Here is a 20,243-nt window from a genome sequence, read left to right on the forward strand (position 1 = left end):
AACTGTCCTGCAAAATACAGGCAGGAATTGTAGATATATTAGGAGGTGGGGGTGTAGATGAATTGCAATAAACATCTACATCTACGTGATTACTCTGCTATTCACAATGAAGTGCCTGGCAGAGAGTTCAATGAACCAAATTCAAGCTGTCTCTCTACCGTTCCACTGTCGAACGAAGCGCGGGAAAAACGAGCACTTAAATTTTTCTGTGCGAGCCCTGATTTCTCTTATTTTATCGTGGTGATAATTTCTCCCTATGTAGGTGGTTGCCAACAGAATGTTTTCGCAATCGGAGGAAAAAAACTGCTGATCGAAATTTCATCAGAAGATCCCGTCTCTACGAAAAACGCCTTTGTTTTAGTGATTGCCACTCCAATTCACGTATCATGTCTGTTGCACACTATCCCCTACTTCACGATAATACAAAACGAGCCGCCTTTTTTTTATACTTTTTCAATGTCATCCGTCAGTTCCACCTCATGTGGATCCCACACCGCGCAGCAGTACTCCAGAATAGGGCGGAGAAGCGTGGAGTAAGCAGTCTCTTTAGTAGACCTGTTGGTTGCACCTTCCAAATGTTCTGCCAATGAATCGCAGTCTTTGGTTGGCTCTGAGCACAATATTATCTATGTGATCGTTCCAATTTAGGTTATTTGTAATTGTAATCCGTAAGTATTTAGCTGAATTTGCAGTCTTCAGACTAGTGTAACTTATCGCGTAATCGAAATATAGCGGATTTCTTTTAGTACTCATGTGAATAACTTCACACTTTTCTTTATTCAGGGTCAACTGCCACTTTTCGAATCATACAGATATCTTATTTAAATCATTTTGCAATTGATTTTGGTCATCTGATGACTTTCAAAGACGGAAAATGACAGCATCATCTGCAAACTATCTAAGACGGCTACTGAGATTGTCTCCTATGTCGTTAATATAGGTCAGGAACAATAGAGGGCCTATAACACTTCCTTGGGGAACGCCGGATATTACTTCTGTTTTACTCGATGACTTTCCGTCTACTACTACGAACTGTGACCTTTCTGACAGGAAATTACGAATCCAGTCGCATAAGTGGGTCGATGTTCCATAGGCACGTAGTTTAGTTAGAAGATACTTGTGAGGAACGGTGTCGAAAGCCTTCTGGAAATCTAAAAATGTGGAATCAACATTTGTGCAATTTTTATTGAGTACAGAGATACAGCTTCAAGTATGTAACCCAAACAACCTTAAAACAAAGGCAGATGAGGACGTTCGCAGTTGATTTTCAAAAATTCCACCGCCACATTCAATGCACTTTTAACTTCTCTTGATAAAACCACGTGCAGCTCTTCTGAGGTCGTCTTTGCATTTTTTGATGAGGGCTGCACTCCTCATAATACGAACGATCAAATCGACTTTTATGGTTACTTTTTCGTTGTATACCTCGCCTTTCAACCATCCCCGCAGGCAAAAATCCAAAGCGGTAAGGTCCGAGGACCTTGGTGGCCAAGATACGTACCGATATCTACCTGTCCATTTTCCGGGCAATGTCTGATTTACGTGATGTGTCACCTAACGACTACAATGTACAGGAGTCACTTCATGCTGGATGAACATACGCATTCATGTAGCCAAAGGAATCTCGGCCAATAATGCTGGAAGCTCATTTTCAAGTAAGTGTAGATAGCGGAGTCCTGTAAGAAAATGCAATAACACAACAGGCCCAGTCAACAGATTGTCTGTCAAACCGCACCAGACATTTACAGAGAAGCGTTCTTTAAAATGTGTCTCCATAATAGCATGTGGGTTTTGTTCAGACCACAGATGTGAATTACGACTATTGTTGATGCCATCATGAGTGAAAGTGGCTTCATCAGTGAAGAGGAAAAATGGGATTACCTGACGATTTTCAAGTATCCAATGGTATGATTCCAATCGTCTATATTCATCTCCGGCTCGAAGGTGATGAATGATCTGTAAGTGATAGAGATGGAACCCGTGTATACCTAATGTCCGCCATACTCTTGTATGTGGAACAGCGACCGTGCAGAAATTCTGCGTGTGCTTGTTGAAGGAATACGTTCTACCGATTGAAGAATGTGTTCTGCTTCATCCACAGTCTGTTCATTTACGCATTCGGAAGCAATATGGCTGCTGGGCACTGTACCAATGTCACGCAGTGTATTGAACACACGAGTAAAGATACTTGAATCTGATAGTCTGCGGATAGAAAATCATCTGCCATATTCTCAACAAGCAGCAGCTGCGTTTCCTTTACAAAACCCATACACACATATCATATCGGCATACTCAGCAAGTGTACGAGGGTGAGTCAAATGAAAACCATTAAATTTGTAATAACAAATCGAAATTTCGCGCCGTTATCCTGTAAGTTGGTAAGCGTGCTACAAACAGCGTGCAGAATGGCCTGTAGGTGGCAGCATAGAGCAAATGCACACATACCGTCGCAGTATCAGTATAAAGATGGCCGCCCCACTTGCGACTTGCACCAGGGAAGAACAGCGTTCTGTTATTCGGTTTTTGCGTAGTTAAGGTGTGAAACCTATTGAAATTCTTCGACGAATGAAAGTTCAGTACGGTGATGCATGTTTGCCAAAACAGCAAGTCTACGAATGGAGTAGGAAGTTCACAAATGGTGTGACTACAGTGGAAGATGCACCTCGTCCAGGTCAGGCACAACGAGTTGTGACTCCACAGAACATGGCAGCAGTTGAAGCCATAGTGAAGGAAAACCGCCGATTGACACTGAATGACATTGCAGCATGTTTACAGATTAGTTATGGGTCAGCACACCACACTGAGCATGATGTGCTCCAGTTTCACAAAGTGTCTGTAAGATGGCTGCCACGGCAGCTGACTCCTGAAATTAGATAACGACGTGTTGATGCTTGTGAAGAACTTCTTCGGCTCTTTGAACGAGAAGGTGATGGCTTCTTTGCAAGAATCGTTACTGGGGACGAAACCTGGGTTCACTTCCACCAATCGGAAACGAAGAGAGCGAGCAAGAAATGGCGCCATTCTTTATCACCAAAACGAAAGAGGTTTAGAACAGAACCATCTTCAGGGAAGGTTATGCTGACTCTCTTTTGGTACGAAAAACGCGTCAGTTTGGAGCATCACATGCCTAGAGGGAACACTGTCACCAGTGCATCATACACAGATCTCCTAAAAAATCATCTGGGGCCTGCAATCAAATCAAAGCGACGTGGATTGCTGTGAGCAGGAGTCCTTTTGCAACATGACAATGCAAGGCACCACACTGCCCGTACAACAGTTGCAACAATCACAGACATGCATTTTGAGTGTCTTCCTCACCCACCATACTCACCAGACCTTGCCCCATGTGATTTCCATATGTTTGGACCACTCAGAAACGCAATGGGAGGAACGAAGTTCTGTTCTGATGAAGAGGTACGCCACGCTGTGCATGAGTAGTTGAGCGGACTACCAAAAGAATTTTTTTCTAAAGGACTTCATGCACTTTGTATGCGCTGGTCGACAGGAAGTGCAAAATGGCTAAGCAGGGGTGGCTAGAGGACAAATGTAAGGATGTAGAGGCTTATCTCACTAGGGGTAAGATAGATACTGCCTACAGGAAAATTAGAGAGACCTTTGGAGAAAAGAAAACCACTTCTATGAATATCAAGAGCTCAGATGGAAACCCAGTTCTAAGCAAAGAAGGGAAAGCAGAAAGGTGGAAGGAGTATATAGGGGGTCTATACAATGGTGATGTACTTGAGGACAATATTATGGAAATGGAGATGATGTAGATGAAGATGAAATGGGAGATAAGATACTGCGTGAAGAGTTTGTCAGAGGACTGAAAGACCTGAGTCGAAACAAGGCCCCCGGAGTAGACAACATTCCATTAGAACTACTGACGGGCTTGGGAGAGCCAGGCCTCACAAAGCTCTACCATCTGGTGAGCAAGATGTACGAGACAGGCGAAATACCCTCAGACTTCAAGAAGAATATAATAATTCCAATCCCAAAGAAAGCAGGAGTTGACAGATGTGAAAAATACCGAACTATCAGTTTAATAAGTCACAGCTGCAAAATACTAACGCGAATTATTTACAGACGAATGGAAAAACTGGTAGAAGCCGACCTCGGGAAAGATCAGTCGGGATTCTGTAGAAATGTTGGAACACGTGAGGCAATACTGACCCTATGACTTATCTTAGAAGAAAGATTAAGGAAAGGCAAACCTACGTTTCTAGCATTTGTAGACTTAGAGAAAGCTTTTGCCAGTGTTGACTGGAATACTCTCTTTCAAATTCTAAAGGTGGCAGGGGTAAAATACAGGGAGCGAAAGGCTATTTACAATTTGTACAGAAGCCAGATGGCAGTTGTCAGAGTAGAGGGGCAGGAAAGTGAAGCAGTGGTTGGGAAGGGAGTGAGACAGGGTTGTAGCCTCTCACCGACGTTATTCAATCTGTATATTGAGCAAGCAGTAAAGGAAACGAAAGAAAAATTCGGAGTAGGTATTAAAATCCATGAAGAAAAGAAAAACTTTGAGGTTCGCCGATGACATTGTAATTCTATCCGAGACAGCAAAGAACTTGGAAGAGCAGTTGAACGGAATGGACAGTGTCTTGAAAGGAGGATATAAGATGAACATCAACAAAAGCAAAACGAGTATTATGGAATGTTGTCGAATTAAGTCGGGTGATGCTGAGGGAATTAGATTAGGAAATGAGACACTTAAAGTAATAAATGAGCAAAATAACTGATGATGGTTGAAGTAGAGAGGATATAAAATGTGGAGTGGCCATAGCAAGGAAAGTGTTTCTGAAGAAGAGAAATTTGTTAACATCGAGTATATATTTAAGTGTCAGGAAGTCGTTTCTGAAGGTATTTGTATGGAGTGTAGCGATGTATGGAAGTGAATCATGGACGATAAATAGTTTGGACAAGAAGAGAATAGAAGCTTTCGAAATGTGGTGCTACAGAAGAATGCTGAAGATTAGATGGGTAGATCACATAACTAATGATGAAGTATTGAATAGAATTGAGGAGAAGAGGAGTTTGTGGCACAACTTGACAAAATGGAGGGACCGGTTAGTAGGACATGTTCTGAGGCATCAAGGGATCACAAATTTAGCATTGGAGGGCAGCGTGGAGGGTAAAAATCGTAGAGGGAGACCAAGAGATGAATACACGAAGCAGATTCAGAAGGATGTAAGTTACAGTAAGTACTGGGAGATGAAGAAGCTTGCACAGGATAGAGTAGCATGGAGAGCTGCATCAAACCAGTCTCAGGACTGAAGACCACAACAACAAGCGCTGGAGGTCTTTCAATGAGCGTGGGGGAGATTATGTTGAAAAGTGATAAAGCTTTGCACCACTTGTGCACAATAAATAATATTTAAAAAAAATATTTCAGGTTTTCATTTGACTCACCCTCGTAAATACGTGCGGTGTGGTTACACGCTACAGTACAGTAGACTTGGCCAACAAATCACAATGCAAACTTCAGTGTAATCTATGGCACAACTTCACAACGTGAACGTCAAGACTCTACTACTGACTTTCGCCAAATACGTCCATGACGACCCATAGCGATCGTTGTATCGACACACGAAACGATAATGCATTTAACGCAGCTGTATATCTGTATTCAATAAAAATTGGACACTTTTTCTATGACATATATTTGCAATTCGTCTATACTACCACCTCCTAAAATATTTACCATTCCTCCTAAAACACCCTGTATTTCATGCACTGAAACGTCCCCTTTGAACAATTTTATACTACTGTACTTAAACTGACACACAATATTTTTAGCGCAACGCAATCTGACTTTCAACACACAATATTTTGTTAGCGCAACGCAATCTGACTTTCAAAATTCTCTACAAGAGAATGGCCCTGACTAACATTAACCTATACGTCTCACAAATCACTTACCTCACAAAAATCTTCGCTGCTCGAGCTACTGCAATACAGCGAGCGCCACTACTGCCAGCTAAATAAAAGATTCAAACTACGGAAGGCACTAACTACTGATAGGGGTAGTTAGCAAATGAAAAATATTAATAGAGAACAAACAATGTATTTACCTTGATATCATCATATATAAAGCAGTTCATGACAAATTTCAAAACTCCGCCATCTCTCTCCCCACATCCACCACTACTGGCGGCTCACCTCCAACTGCCCAACGCTACGCGCTGTTCACAGCCAGCTGCCTAACACTACAATGGCTAAGTATTACAACAATGCAAGGCAACCACAGGCTGCACACAGCACAGCCAGTGATTTTCATACAGAGGTGGCGTTACCAATAAAAAAACCTAAACAGCCTATTTACATAGCCCCCATGCTCCTCACAAAAAATTTTACAAATTGGTTTGGGCAGTGCCCAATACAGATTTGAAAAAAATTTTTCATAATTACAATAACAAAGAAATCAAATGCACACACTTATTGATACAATGTTGGTCAAAAGCTAAAATTTTCTCACAGTCCATAAAGACAGTCCTGATCATTCATCACATTGCAGTATTTTTCTCAAAGTCTGAGCAGTAAAAGAAAATGCACACGGAAGTAGTGGATTTCCATGCAGTCTTGAAGAAGTAGTGTTGTCCTTCCAATGGAAAGACAGTGCTGACTCTTGACATGCTGACAGGTAATGGGCCACAACAGAGCAAACCCACAGCGGAGTCAGTCGAAGTTTTGAAGAGTATTGGTGGGTAGGTCATCACAGAGCAGACCCACTGTAGTCCTGGTAGAGATTACGGTATTGGTGGGCCACCAGAGGTGCAGACCCACTGCAGTCCTTGTAGAAATAATGGTATTGATGGATCATCAGTAGACCCACTGTAGTCCTTGTAGAGATAATGGTACTGGTGGGTCATCAAAGATGCAGACCCACTGCAGTCCTTGTAGAGATGGCCAGCAGCCATCTGTTGTGACTGTGCAGGTGCACAATCACCATTGAAGAGTCTTGCGGCTAATATAGCAAGTCCATAAACCACCACTTGTCCACTCACAAAGTTTTTGGAATTGTCCTAACGTCCCCTTTGAACAATTTTATACTACTGTACTTAAACTGACACACAATATTTTTAGCGCAACGCAATCTGACTTTCAACACACAATATTTTGTTAGCGCAACGCAATCTGACTTTCAAAATTCTCTACAAGAGAATGGCCCTGACTAACATTAACCTATACGTCTCACAAATCACTTACCTCACAAAAATCTTCGCTGCTCGAGATACTGCAATACAGCGAGCGCCACTACTGCCAGCTAAATAAAAGATTCAAACTACGGAAGGCACTAACTACTGATAGGGATAGTTAGCAAATGAAAGATATTAATAGAGAACAAACAATGTATTTACCTTGATATCATCATATATAAAGCAGTTCATGACAAATTTCAAAACTCCGCCATCTCTCTCCCCACATCCACCACTACTGGCGGCTCACCTCCAACTGCCCAACGCTACGCGCTGTTCACAGCCAGCTGCCTAACACTACAATGGCTGAGTATTACAACAATGCAAGGCAACCACAGGCTGCACACAGCACAGCCAGTGATTTTCATACAGAGGTGGCGTTACCAATAAAAAAACCTAAACAGCCTACTTACAGCACCCTAAGATAGGCAACCCAATTTACATCAGGTGCTCGTAGCCTATCTTAAGGTACAGGAAATATTTTCTGGGACAGTTTTATTTTGTTCACCCCGTACAAAAGAATTGAGGACTGTGTCCGAGTGCCCGCTTCTGCAACAGAGTGACCTGCAGGAAGTCTCGTAATACTGTTGACCGACAATTCTTTCGTTTAATACCACTAACCCCAACCCCACCCAGCGGTGGACACGCCCTCCACGTACAAACACACTTCTCCTTCGGGGATATCTCCTGGAATTGCCGTTAATGGGAGACGTGCTACGGCAGCCGCATATCTTTGACTGTCGTTCGAATGGCGGTACGTTCGTGAATATTTGAGTCGGCGTTTGTGACCGGCAGGAGTCGCGGGTGGGCTGTAAAAAGGGCCGTTAGCGTTAACAGGTCGTCCGCCGCTGAATGTTGCATTCGGCCCGGCGTCTCCAGGGGCCGAATCAGTCGCCGGGCAGTACTTCCCGTCAGCTCCAGTCGCACGTCGTGACCGAACTCCTCAGAGGATCACACTGCCTACACCGCGCCCTCTGGAGGATCACTAGGGGCCGTAGTCGCTCCACTTTCCACGAGAGTTCATCGTTAATGAAGCTTTGCTACACTCCTTTCAACTGCCGAAGTTGGTGGGCTTGCTCACACTTCTTCCTTTCGTTATGCTATTGTTTCGATGCTGTCGTATCTTTTGAGAGCTTTAATTTCATCCATCAACTCCTGTCTCTTTCGTCTTCTGCGCCTTCTTGCCTCAGCATTCCTTCAATCAGAGTAGTCTGCTGGAATGAATGGCGAGGTATTGGGCTATTATGTTGTCCCTCGTAGCAGTGTTCGTTATGGATAGGATCCTTCTCCCTCATGCTCTTTGCAGTCCTTCCACGTTTGAGGCTCTGTCTGTCGTCTCTGAAAATTTCAGTCCTCTTTTCCGCCTACCTCAGCAAGTTTCTGCCCCATACAAGCATATTGCTCTTGTGAGGACAAGTGACTCTTTTTACCCGGGATATTCTTTGGCTGTACTTTGAACACTGGTTGCGAAACAATTTCCGAGGTATCTGAGGTCGTCACTGGTTAGACTTGGCCACTGTTTCTATGTTTCGATACAGTGTATCGATACCTGGAACTGTTTCAGTGTTTCGGAACGGCTATGGTTCACTGTTTCGAAACAGTGGTGTTTCATTCCGCCCCTGTCTCGGATCTCGAGCCACACACAGAAACTGTATCGTTGTTTCAAAATAAGACTGTTTCAGTCCACCTGCGCCTGGAACGGACTAATTGTATCAAAACAGTGATGTTTCATTCCGCTCTGTGTCGGACGAGATTCGGGCTCGGCACAGGTACTGAAACACAACATACCACTTCATGAAACACTTTCAAGAGTGTCGAAATCTTTTAACAAGCAATAGCATGAAGCTTAAGATATCCGAAAATAAAGCTTCGTTTCTAGGTGACTGTCCTATTCCGAAATGGCGTAACATCTGCTTTATAAACACTAACCAAACAATAAAACAACGCATACTATTCGCATTCAAAATAATAAATATGTGAAAATCATTCAGTTAAATTACACTTTTTTTTACAACATACGCTTCTCTGTTCATGTACAGTAATCATATTAAGAAACGCAAGTAAGACTACAACATTTTAAATAAAAAAAGGCGTAGAGTGACAGTTATTAGACATGTACATAAATTTGATGTAGGTATAATTGCAAGCAATGTGTCTGACATATCACTGATAGTGTAATGGTGAACGGGAAGCATCGTAAATTTATAGTAACGGTTCTAAACACCTTGAAACACAAAATTTTTTTTCTGTTATATTTTATTATTTGTTCGAATTATTTGGCGTTATTTGTGAGTCTATAGTCACTGTGTCTATTATCCACAATGATTCCCTTTGTGTGCATGGAAATTAGCAGGATGGGTATATTAGCCATACTAATGGAATGTGGGAATCCCAGTAGCATATCTGTTGTTTCTGCAGTTTGCTCCCACCTCCAGTTCCGTTCGTGGTGGTTCTTCTGCCTTCAGCTAAGGCTTTCCTCAGCCAATTGAAAAGTATGAAAGTCACATGACACAAAAGCAGCGCATTTGCTGCAGGAAATACGAAACTGCCAAGACGCCTAAGTGATAGTTTCATACTTTTCGCGATATGATTAGCGCTCTCGCATCTCATTTGTGTTTATATGGACATACTTATACAGTAGACATTCAAGATGATAAAATGTGTAGGTTTATTAGATTACAAAACACAAACTGTTTCACTGTTTCGAAACAGCGTATCGAAACATTACATTGTACTGTTTCATTTGTTTCGAAACATTTACGTGTTTCAGTTTGCCCATCTCTATCACTGGTAGCAGATGCACAAATGCATTCTTTTTGGTCTTTTGTGCTTTTTGGTCTTTTAACTTCTCAGTTAAAATGCGATTCATCTGGTGAAACTTCTTCTGTCGATCGCCTTCGCTTTTAACCGATAAGGCAATGCCATCTGCAAAGCGAGTCATTATGAAATATTCTCCATTACCTTTGTAATGTCCCCTTAGAAAAATTGGTGAATTACTGTGCTGATTGATTTTCTAACAGCTGAGCAAAACTGAACGTACTCAGGCATTCCTCTCTTTTCTTATTCTGATCAACACTAAACTGACAAACAATGTTTTTAGCGCAACGCAATCTGAGTTTCTAAAATCCCTACAAAAGAATGGCCCTGACAAACAATAACCTATACCTTTCATGAATCACTTACCTCACAAAAATCTTTGTTACCCGAATTACTGCAATACAGCGAGCGCCAATAATGCCAGCTAAATAAAAGATTCTAACTACTGAAGCACTAACTACTGATAGGCATACTTAGCAAATGAAAGATTTTGATAGAAAACAAACAATGTATTTACCTTAAAAGTGTTCAAAAGTCATTGTATTACAAATTTACTGTCTCTGATGGACACATGTCCAGATCATCCGCTCTCAAAACTCCGCCATCTCTCTCCCCACATCCACCACTGCTGGCGGTTCACCTCCAACTGCGCAACGCTACGCGCTGTTAACATCCAATTGCCCAACACTACAATAGCGACTATTCCAACAATGCCACCCAGCCACAGACTGCACACAGCACAGTCAGTGATTTTCATACAGAGCGCTACGTAGCGTTACTAACATAAAAACGTAAACAGCCTACTTACAAGTGCCAATATGTCGTTTAGCTCTAGAACGTACAGATGCGTTCGTCTACTCTAATGACCAAAATGTCAGAAACAGATAGATTTCGATGGATCCTCGTTCGTTTATAAAAAAACTAAATGTGAAATTCTTAAACATATAATATTGATATTACAGCTAAAGGCTGCCAGCTCATGTGTTCGCTTAGCATCCCGGGATAAACGTTCATTAATTGAAAAAAATTCGCCGCCCGGTGACGTTACACTTGCAGGCTCTGTCTTACAAAAGCTCAAAGTCTCACAGATCAAAGTGTTTACCATTTTACAGGTACTAAGCAATGCTAATAATTACAATATTATAAATAATAACAACAGCAGCTACAGCAGAACCGAAAGGAAGCTTTCAACAAGATTTGCAAGCGTCTAAGTATTTATTAAGAATACTGACTAGGAACTACTAATAATAGCAATACTGCAAATATTACTGCTACTGTTCCCAGTAACGGTGTTACTATTACTACCATTATTTGTAACAGTAATATTGACAAAAATAATAATAGTCTGTGACTATAATAGTGACAGTATAAAATGTTACTATAATCGTATATAAGGGCAGTAAATAGCGGAGATGCTGAGTCGCAGGGAGGTACAGTCTTGCTCAAAAGTATCCGAAACACCTGAATTGCATTTCGCCTAATTCGTATGCAACCCACATAACGCAACTGTCTAGCAGATCCTCTAATCGCTCCTTGGTACGGTCGTTTGACTATTGAAAGTGGTTCCAACAAGTCACCACTAGAAAGCACTGCTCTGCATCGCAATAACTCAAGATGTAAAGTAATACTACGATACTACAAATATCAGGGAACACCTTATCACAGATAATGACTGTCCTTAAGGCTTGTAAGCTCACATTTATTACAATAAATGACATACCTGAAATGTTACCACACTCATTATTACGTCAGATAGGTAATGCACGTAGAAAGTTCGCCGTATTCATGATTTACTCTTCAAAGTGACATACCGTACTTATTATTTAACACAAAATGACATTAAAAATTTAAGTTTTTCACGAGCAGCTAGTTGAGAATATGTATGAACTTCAAATGACACGACGAACCGTCTCGTTCTGCATAATGATTCAAACCCAGGTCATGCAGACTAAGCAAAGATTTCGTGACTGACGGAAACTAACAGTCATTCCTGATTAGGCATACAGAGAGTGATATACCTCGATTTTAGACAGTATCAATTAGCAAATACCAACTTTAAATTACATAACGCAAACATTTTTGACGGTCACGAATTCCTACCCTGCACCTATTGTCCCTGTTAACGAACTACGAGAGATGTTAAATATTGATTCTTAACAAGTAACTTATTTGAAATACCGTGAGGTAAAGCTTTGTGTTGGACAGGGATTCGAATGCAGAACCTAATCGGATAGATATCGAAGCACAATCAACTGTGACATATCGCATTTTCTCGGCAGTAGATAGATGTTTTAACTGAAATGACGAGACGAAACATTAATTTTTTCCTTCCCAGGACTCCAACCCGGCACCTATTGCTGTTATGTTCTAGAGAAAACGAACGTTAAAAATGGGTTTGTTGCACCAGCAGCGACATGTGAGCATGTTTGAACTAGAAATAATATGACGAAGAGTTCAGTGCTTACTGGGAATAGAGCCCCACACATATCGTTGTTGACTGCACGCAAAGAGACGTCCGCTACCGAATTTTTCTCCACCAGCAGCTCGGAATAACATCTTGAACTTACAGTGATCTCGCAAATAGTTCTGTGTCTCACTGGGAGTCAAAAACGTCAAATATCGTTAGTGTTGACAACGATTGAAAATACATTAAAAATCGAAATTATTATCCACCAACAGATAGGTGTTCTCGTGCTAGATCTTGATAATACATAATGAAATCTTTAGTGCCGGGCCAGGATTCGAACCCATTCACGCGCTATATGTGGAGATGTTGAGGAATCTGCAGTTTTGAGCAAACAACAAATTGTAGACGAGCTGTATTGTCACGAAGGGAACAAATTCCGCGTTAAGGGCGGTCTGAGTTGCATTCCCAGTTCAGAAACAATTTTTATCGACATACAGAAGCTCAGATAAAAGATGGAATAAGTGTCCTGTGAGCATACATAGCGTTTGTTGCGTCACTATAAATAAATAACCAGTATAAGAAAGGTTACTGGTGATAGAGTTTCTACATGTCGCCACTCCAGACTTTATTGTGGCTCAACCTAACGTCTACTTGGTAGAGAAGGAATATCATTTTTAATGTGAATTTCAGACCACAATGGCATTATATCTTCTTCACTTGGCGTAGCCAGAAGTGAATGTAATCTGTCTCTCCCTATCTAAAATCAATGACCGAAGTTGGAACCGTACCCAGACCATAGATATATGAACTTCTCATCAGCCCAAGAGACCACCAAAGCCTCTGCTGATTGGCTCACTTTTCTATCATAACGCCGTTGTGCCACACTGGTTGAGAATTCTGACACACAGGCTCCCTGTATCAATTTGCAGCATGTTCAGTAAATTCATTTACTTGGTTGACCGAATCACCATGAACTAGCTGCCTCGGCTTCCCAGTGCATACATTCAACTTTATTTTGTAATCACCAAAATAAAATCGCCGTAACTGCCACCAACACAGAACTGCCAACAGTGTAGGACGCAGAAATTTAAATAGGAAGTGTTCCTTTCCACTTGAGCTACTCTATTGCGCTATCTGTTTGTTGAAAACGTCGTGCAGTGCAAAAGAAAAGGTAATACTGTTTGTCTCTCATGAGTATTGACCTGGCCATGTTCATCATCCCACAGTGCTGTGGAATGCAGGAGTTCTGGAGGAACTGTTCTTGACTTCTGGAGCTGTTATAGCTATGTGTCGGCTAGTAGCGTAATGGTAAGTATAGCGCACGGTAGGTAAGATGTCGCGAGTTCGAGTGCATTCACTGCTGTATTTTTTAAAACGCAATTCTTATGTCTGCTAAAGTTAGGAGTCTAATGGAACTTGTAACATAATTCCGTTCACTTCACAACCCAAAATAGTCGTATGTGGAAAAAGGACTAACTTCTGCGACATATTGTTCATTTCAGGTTTAACAGACAGCCAGACAGTAGATGCATCTCGAAACTTTTGTATTATGTACGGGTAGAGTGTATCGTACCAAAATACGTTGGAAAAGTATTTTCTACATTAGCTGTCGTCTGGTAGTGGCATTTTATTCTTCTTCAAACCTTGTTTGAGAGCTTTAACTCAGAACAAGTTTTCTACATGCATGTAATCAATAAACTGCATGTGCATTTTCAGACTGTTATAGATAACATCAGAGAATTCGCATATATAGTTGATGATTAATTTCTCTCTCATGTTTACTATTGTTTTAACAACATTAAAGGAAACCTTACGAAAATTGTTAACTGTATTATAAAAAATGAAATAAAACTACCCACCTAAACCTTACGACGAAAGTCTGTTTTAATAAAACTGAGTATCTGTACACTCGCGTGCCTCTATCGACACGAATTGGTAAAATACTGCTCACTTAGATTTTGATTGGGTTTGTGTTTAATTGGTATGCTGTGTCACACTCAAGATGTATGCAAGTGTGGCATTTCAGAAATAAAGTTATGTTTTCCTAGAAACCCAAAATTTGCTTGTCAGCAGCGGAAAGAGGCGTTACCTGTTGTGCAGCATTGTACGATTTTCATCATTGGACTATGAGCCGAAAGTATTTTCTTGCGATTTCCTTATAGATGTTTGATCTGACTGTTTATAGCTCTTTCATAGAGGGGATAGAAAAGATACACTTAGTGAGACTGGAACTGCGAACCACAACAGACGCTGTTTCTCATGTCAGCACGTTACCACAGAGCTGGGGAAATGTATGGGTCTTTGCTTCCTCTTACGAGACCAATAGTGACTACAACTCGTAAACCGCTATTTTAAGGACAAGATTAGTTGCGATTTCCGCGTGCAACGACTTTCCTGGGCTGAAAACCGTAAATTTACAATCTTTTGTTACACCTCAAGCGATAATAACTCAGATTATTAAATGGAAATGACAGGTAAATTCAAGTGAACTTTGAGGCTTAATTCCGTGCACACCAGGAAGTAACTCTTTGATCACAGAGTTGCCAAACATACATTGCCTTGTTGCCAAATATCAGTTATAATACCAGCAGGAAAAAGACGAACCGATGTGATCTTACAGCGGGCTGGGAAGTGACCATAGCTGGTGTCTCCAAGTCTCGGCTGCAACGGCTTGGAATACGTAATGCGTCTGATTCGCATTTCTGTAACTAGGTTTAGGGACTGGTGCGTAGTTACTAATAATACCCAGAACTGACTGCAAACTAAGCATCATAAATCAGTAACTCTCATAGTTGTTTTTATATTTGTTTCGTAAGTGTACTCAAAACTAAGAACCTCTTTCACAGACGTTTTCGTGCCTCGCCGATAGTCGAGCACAACAAACAAATAAAAAAAAAGAATGTGTTTGTGTGTGTGTGTGTTTGTGTGTGTGTGTGTGTGTGTGTGTGTGACAGAGAGAGAGAGAGAGAGCGAGAGAGAGAGAGAGAGATAAAAATCAAAAAGAATGAGAGAGAGAGAGAGTAAAAAATCGTAAAGAAATTCAATCATGGTATGTAAAGAAATCTTTCATTAAAATGACACGTTCCACATCATTACGAAATATCGTGTTCATGATCCATGAAACAAGAATTAATCTAATGTAATCTAACCTAATCATATCATATTGATGACTAGCCATGAAGAGTAGAGTTAAAGAAGTTTTTGCCAATACCAGTAACCAAACCTAAACTTGAAAATAAAAGACGACAATTTTTGTAATAAACCGGGACTTCTGTCAAGACCCTTTCGTCCCTGTTAATTAACCACGAAAGATGTCTGATATACCTCTATTCTGAAGTAACAAATCGTGCATGCATTTAAAGATGAAGTGCATGATGTGAAGTTCTGTGACAGAGATACGAACTCATCACGGTTCCTTCCCTGTCTACGGAATCCTTTTCAGGTTAATATCAAACATCAGCAATTACTCGTAGATTACATTAAAACTAAAGTAGTTGATGAAGGCGTTACGTGATAACAAAAACGCGGTGCCTTTCTTCATTTACTTGCGCCTAGAAATGGCTGTCGAGTACTGCCAAACCCAAAGGCAAAATATCTTACTGCCTTCCGATATACTTCGCTGTCAGGTCTTCCATATGATTTGGTCGACATGACCTGTTTCAAGTTGTGTATGACAGATAATGTTTTAGAAAATCAATTGTTTTCCTTTGCAATACACAGAAAGATTTTCATTCTAAGTATCCAAGTACAAAATTTTCGCAATATTGGTTTAAACCTAATATTCGCTTCGATAATGTAGGAAAGTATTTCACAGTTGCAAAACTCGCATCCGACTCATTGACCTTACACTTAGTCGCTGACCATAAATTCTAGCTCAGAGTGACACCAGATTAAGTAACCTGATGTAGCGAAGACTGTTTGCCAGTGCTCTTTCTCACCGGAAAATACTCAATTCACTCATTGGGATCCATAAATACACTGTAACAGTAATTTCTGTGTGTATGCAATGCATACGGATTAGAATGTAGTGGTGCTCTCTCTTCCACTTCTGTATACGTACAATATGCCTGACCTAAACGGGCCCTTTATCATTACAGGCCCTGGGCAGTGCAACATCATACTGACAACAGTAATGTGCTTATACTGACAACCTGACTGTTCGTTTTACCAGATTTTGTAATCATTGAAATAAAACAACATGACCCTCCAGTGGGAGACATTTCGTTCCTCTTTCCCTTCTGTGAAATTTGTCAGTAAGCTTTTTGCCTTCCAGCCAGCGAAATTGCGGCAGAGTACGGCCGGTAAACGATTCACAAACCACGATTTACTGCCGTTATGACGATTTATTTAAACGCCATAAGACTGCACCTAGGTGCAATCGATTTAGAGGGTCAAAGTGTTTATTATCTTACTTTTGTGACAGGTGGACATAAGTGATTTCCAAAGACTTTTTATTGTACTGAAATAATATTTTGTCACAAAGTAACAAGGTAAGTGTTTTATCTGTACATATTTTGTAGGAAACTGTAATCGTGATGGAAGATTATACACTTGAATGTTTGACACAACTGGTAGGAGAAAACGCTGCATATTAACCAAACCCCGCGCCTCCTCTCCATATCCTCCCATTACACGAGCACGGGATTCTCCTGCTGTAACGCTACAGAGCTGTTCCTAACACAGCTGAGAATTGGCAACATCGTCACAAACATTAGGCAACACTGTGACAGTGCAATCACTTCCGCGTATGGTACTGAACTGACCTGCTAATTTCACTTGGTATTCCCTTTCCATTTGAATAACTCGTGCTATATATCCTCATGTAAACTAAGACACTGAGACAAAAAAATCAATTTTTTGCCTAAAGATATACTACTCTTCACATAAGTGACAACTTTTATTATCTTTCACGATGCGTTATGAGGCTGAGAGACAACAAATACCATTATGAGAGTGGCGTACAGGCAGCAGTGTCTCCGTAGCCCGGTGGTACCGCCCGTGTCTTGGGTCCGAACGGCTCAATCAGTCTTCAGTTCTAACCGTGGTAATGGCCAGCGTATGCGAGCTTTTTTTCTGATATATTTGAGTATGACACAGCATACCAATTAAACACAAACCCAATCAAAATCTAAGTGAGCAGTATTTTACCAATTCGTGTCGATAGATACACGCTTGTGTACAGATACTCAGCTTTACTAAAACAGACTTTCGTCGTAAGGTTATTGTGGGTAGTTTTACTACATTTTTTGTAATACAATTCACAATTCTCGTAAGGTTTCCTTTAATGTTGTTAAAACAATAGTAAGCACGAGAGAGAAATTAGTCATCAACTATATATGCGAATTCTCTGATGTTATCTATAACAGTCTGAAAATGCACATGCAGTTTATTGATTACATGCATGCAGAAAACTTGTTCTGAGTTAAAACTCTCAAACAAGGTTTTGAAGAAGAACAAAATGCCACTACCAGACGACAGCTAATGTAGAAAATACTTTTCCAACGTATTTTGCCACGATGCACTCTACCCGTACCTAATACAAAAGTTTCGAGATGCATCTACTGTCTGGCTGTCTGTTAAACATGAAATGAACAAAATGTCGCAGAAGTTAGTCCTTTTTCCACATACGACTATTTTGGGTTGAGAAGTGAACGGAATTATGTTACAAGTTCCATTAGACTCATAACTTTAGCAGACATAAGAATTGCGTTTTAAAAAATACAGCAGTGAATGCACTCGAACTCGCGACATCTTACCTACCGTGCGCGATACTTACCATTACGCTACTAGCCGACACATAGCTATAACAGCTCCAGAAGTCAAGAACAGTTCCTCCAGAACTCCTGCATTCCACAGCACTGTGGGATGATGAACATGGCCAGGTCAATACTCATGAGAGACAAACAGTATTACCTTTTCTTTTGCACTGCACGACGTTTTCAACAAACAGATAGCGCAATAGAGTAGCTCAAGTGGAAAGGAACACTTCCTATTTAAATTTCTACGTCCTACACTGTTGGCAGTTCTGTGTTGGTGGCAGTTACGTGATTTTATTTTGGTGATTACAAAATAAAGTTGAATGTATGCACTGGGAAGCCGAGGCAGCTAGTTCATGGTGATTCGGTCAACCAAGTAAATGAATTTACTGAACATGCTGCAAATTGATACAGGGAGCCTGTGTGTCAGAATTCTCAGCCAGTGTGGCACAACGGCGTTATGATAGAAAAGTGAGCCACTCAGCAGAGGCTTTGGTGGTCTGTTGGGCTGATGAGAAGTTCATATATCTATGGTCTGGGTTCGGTTCCAACTTCGGTCATTGATTTTAGATAGGGAGAGACAGATTCCATTCACTCCTGTCTACGCCAAGTGAAGAAGATATAATGCCATTGTGGTCTGAAATTCACGTTAAAAATGATATTCCTTCTCTACCAAGTAGACGTTAGGTTGAGCCACAATAAAGTCTGGAGTGGCGACATGTGGAAACTCTATCACCAGTAACCTTTCTTATACTGGTTATTTATTTATAGTGACGAAACAAACGCTATGTATGCTCACAGGACACTTATTCCATCTTTTATCTGAGCTTCTGTATGTCGATAAAAATTGGTTCTGAACTGGGAATGCAACTCAGACCGCCCTTAACGCGGAATTTGTTCCCTTCGTGACAATACAGCTCGGCTACAATTTGTTGTTTGCTCAAAACTGCAGATTCCTCAACATCTCCACATATTGCGCGTGAATGGGTTCGAATCCTGGCCCGGCACTAAAGATTTCATTATGTATTATCAAGATCTAGCACGAGAACACCTATCTGTTGGTGGATAATAATTTCGATTTTTAATGTATTTTCATTCGTTGTCAACACTAACGATATTTGACTTTTTGACTCCCAGTGAGACACAGAACTATTTGCGAGATCACTGTAAGTTCAAGATGTTATTCCGAGCTGCTGGTGGAGAAAAATTCGGTAGCGGACGTCTCTTTGCGTGTAGTCAACAACGATATGTGTGGGGCTCTATTCCCGGTAAGCACTGAACTCTTCGTCATATTATTTCTAGTTCAAACATGCTCACATGTCGCTGCTGGTGCAACAAACCCATATTTAACGTTCGTTTTCTCTAGAACATAACAGCAATAGGTGCCGGGTTGGAGTCCTGGGAAGGAAAAAATTAGTGTTTCGTCTCGTCATTTCAGTTAAAACATCTATCTACTGCCGAGAAAATGCGATATGTCACAGTTGATTGTGCTTCGATATCTATCCGATTAGGTTCTGCGTTCGAATCCCTGTCCAACACAAAGCTTTACCTCACGGTATTTCAAATAAGTTACTTGTTAAGAATCAATATTTAACATCTCTCGTAGTTCGTTAACAGCGACAATAGGTGCAGGGTAGGAATTCGTGACCGTCAAAAATGTTTGCGTTATGTAATTTAAAGTTGGTATTTGCTAATTGATACTGTCTAAAATCGAGGTATCACTCTCTGTATGCCTAATCAGGAATGACTGTTAGTTTCCGTCAGTCACGAAATCTTTGCTTAGTCTGCATGACCTGGGTTTGAATCATTATGCAGAACGAGACGGTTCGTCGTGTCATTTGAAGTTCATACATATTCTCAACTAGCTGCTCGTGAAAAACTTAAATTTTTAATGTCATTTTGTGTTAAATAATAAGTACGGTATGTCACTTTGAAGAGTAAATCATGAATACGACGAACTTTCTACGTGCATTACCTATCTGACGTAATAATGAGTGTGGTAACATGTCAGGTATGTCATTTATTGTAATAAATGTGAGCTTCCAAGCCTTAAGGACAGTCATTATCTGT

The sequence above is a fragment of the Schistocerca nitens genome, chromosome 6 (genome assembly GCF_023898315.1).
Source record: "Schistocerca nitens isolate TAMUIC-IGC-003100 chromosome 6, iqSchNite1.1, whole genome shotgun sequence".
In the NCBI taxonomy this organism is placed as follows: Eukaryota; Metazoa; Arthropoda; class Insecta; order Orthoptera; family Acrididae; genus Schistocerca; species Schistocerca nitens.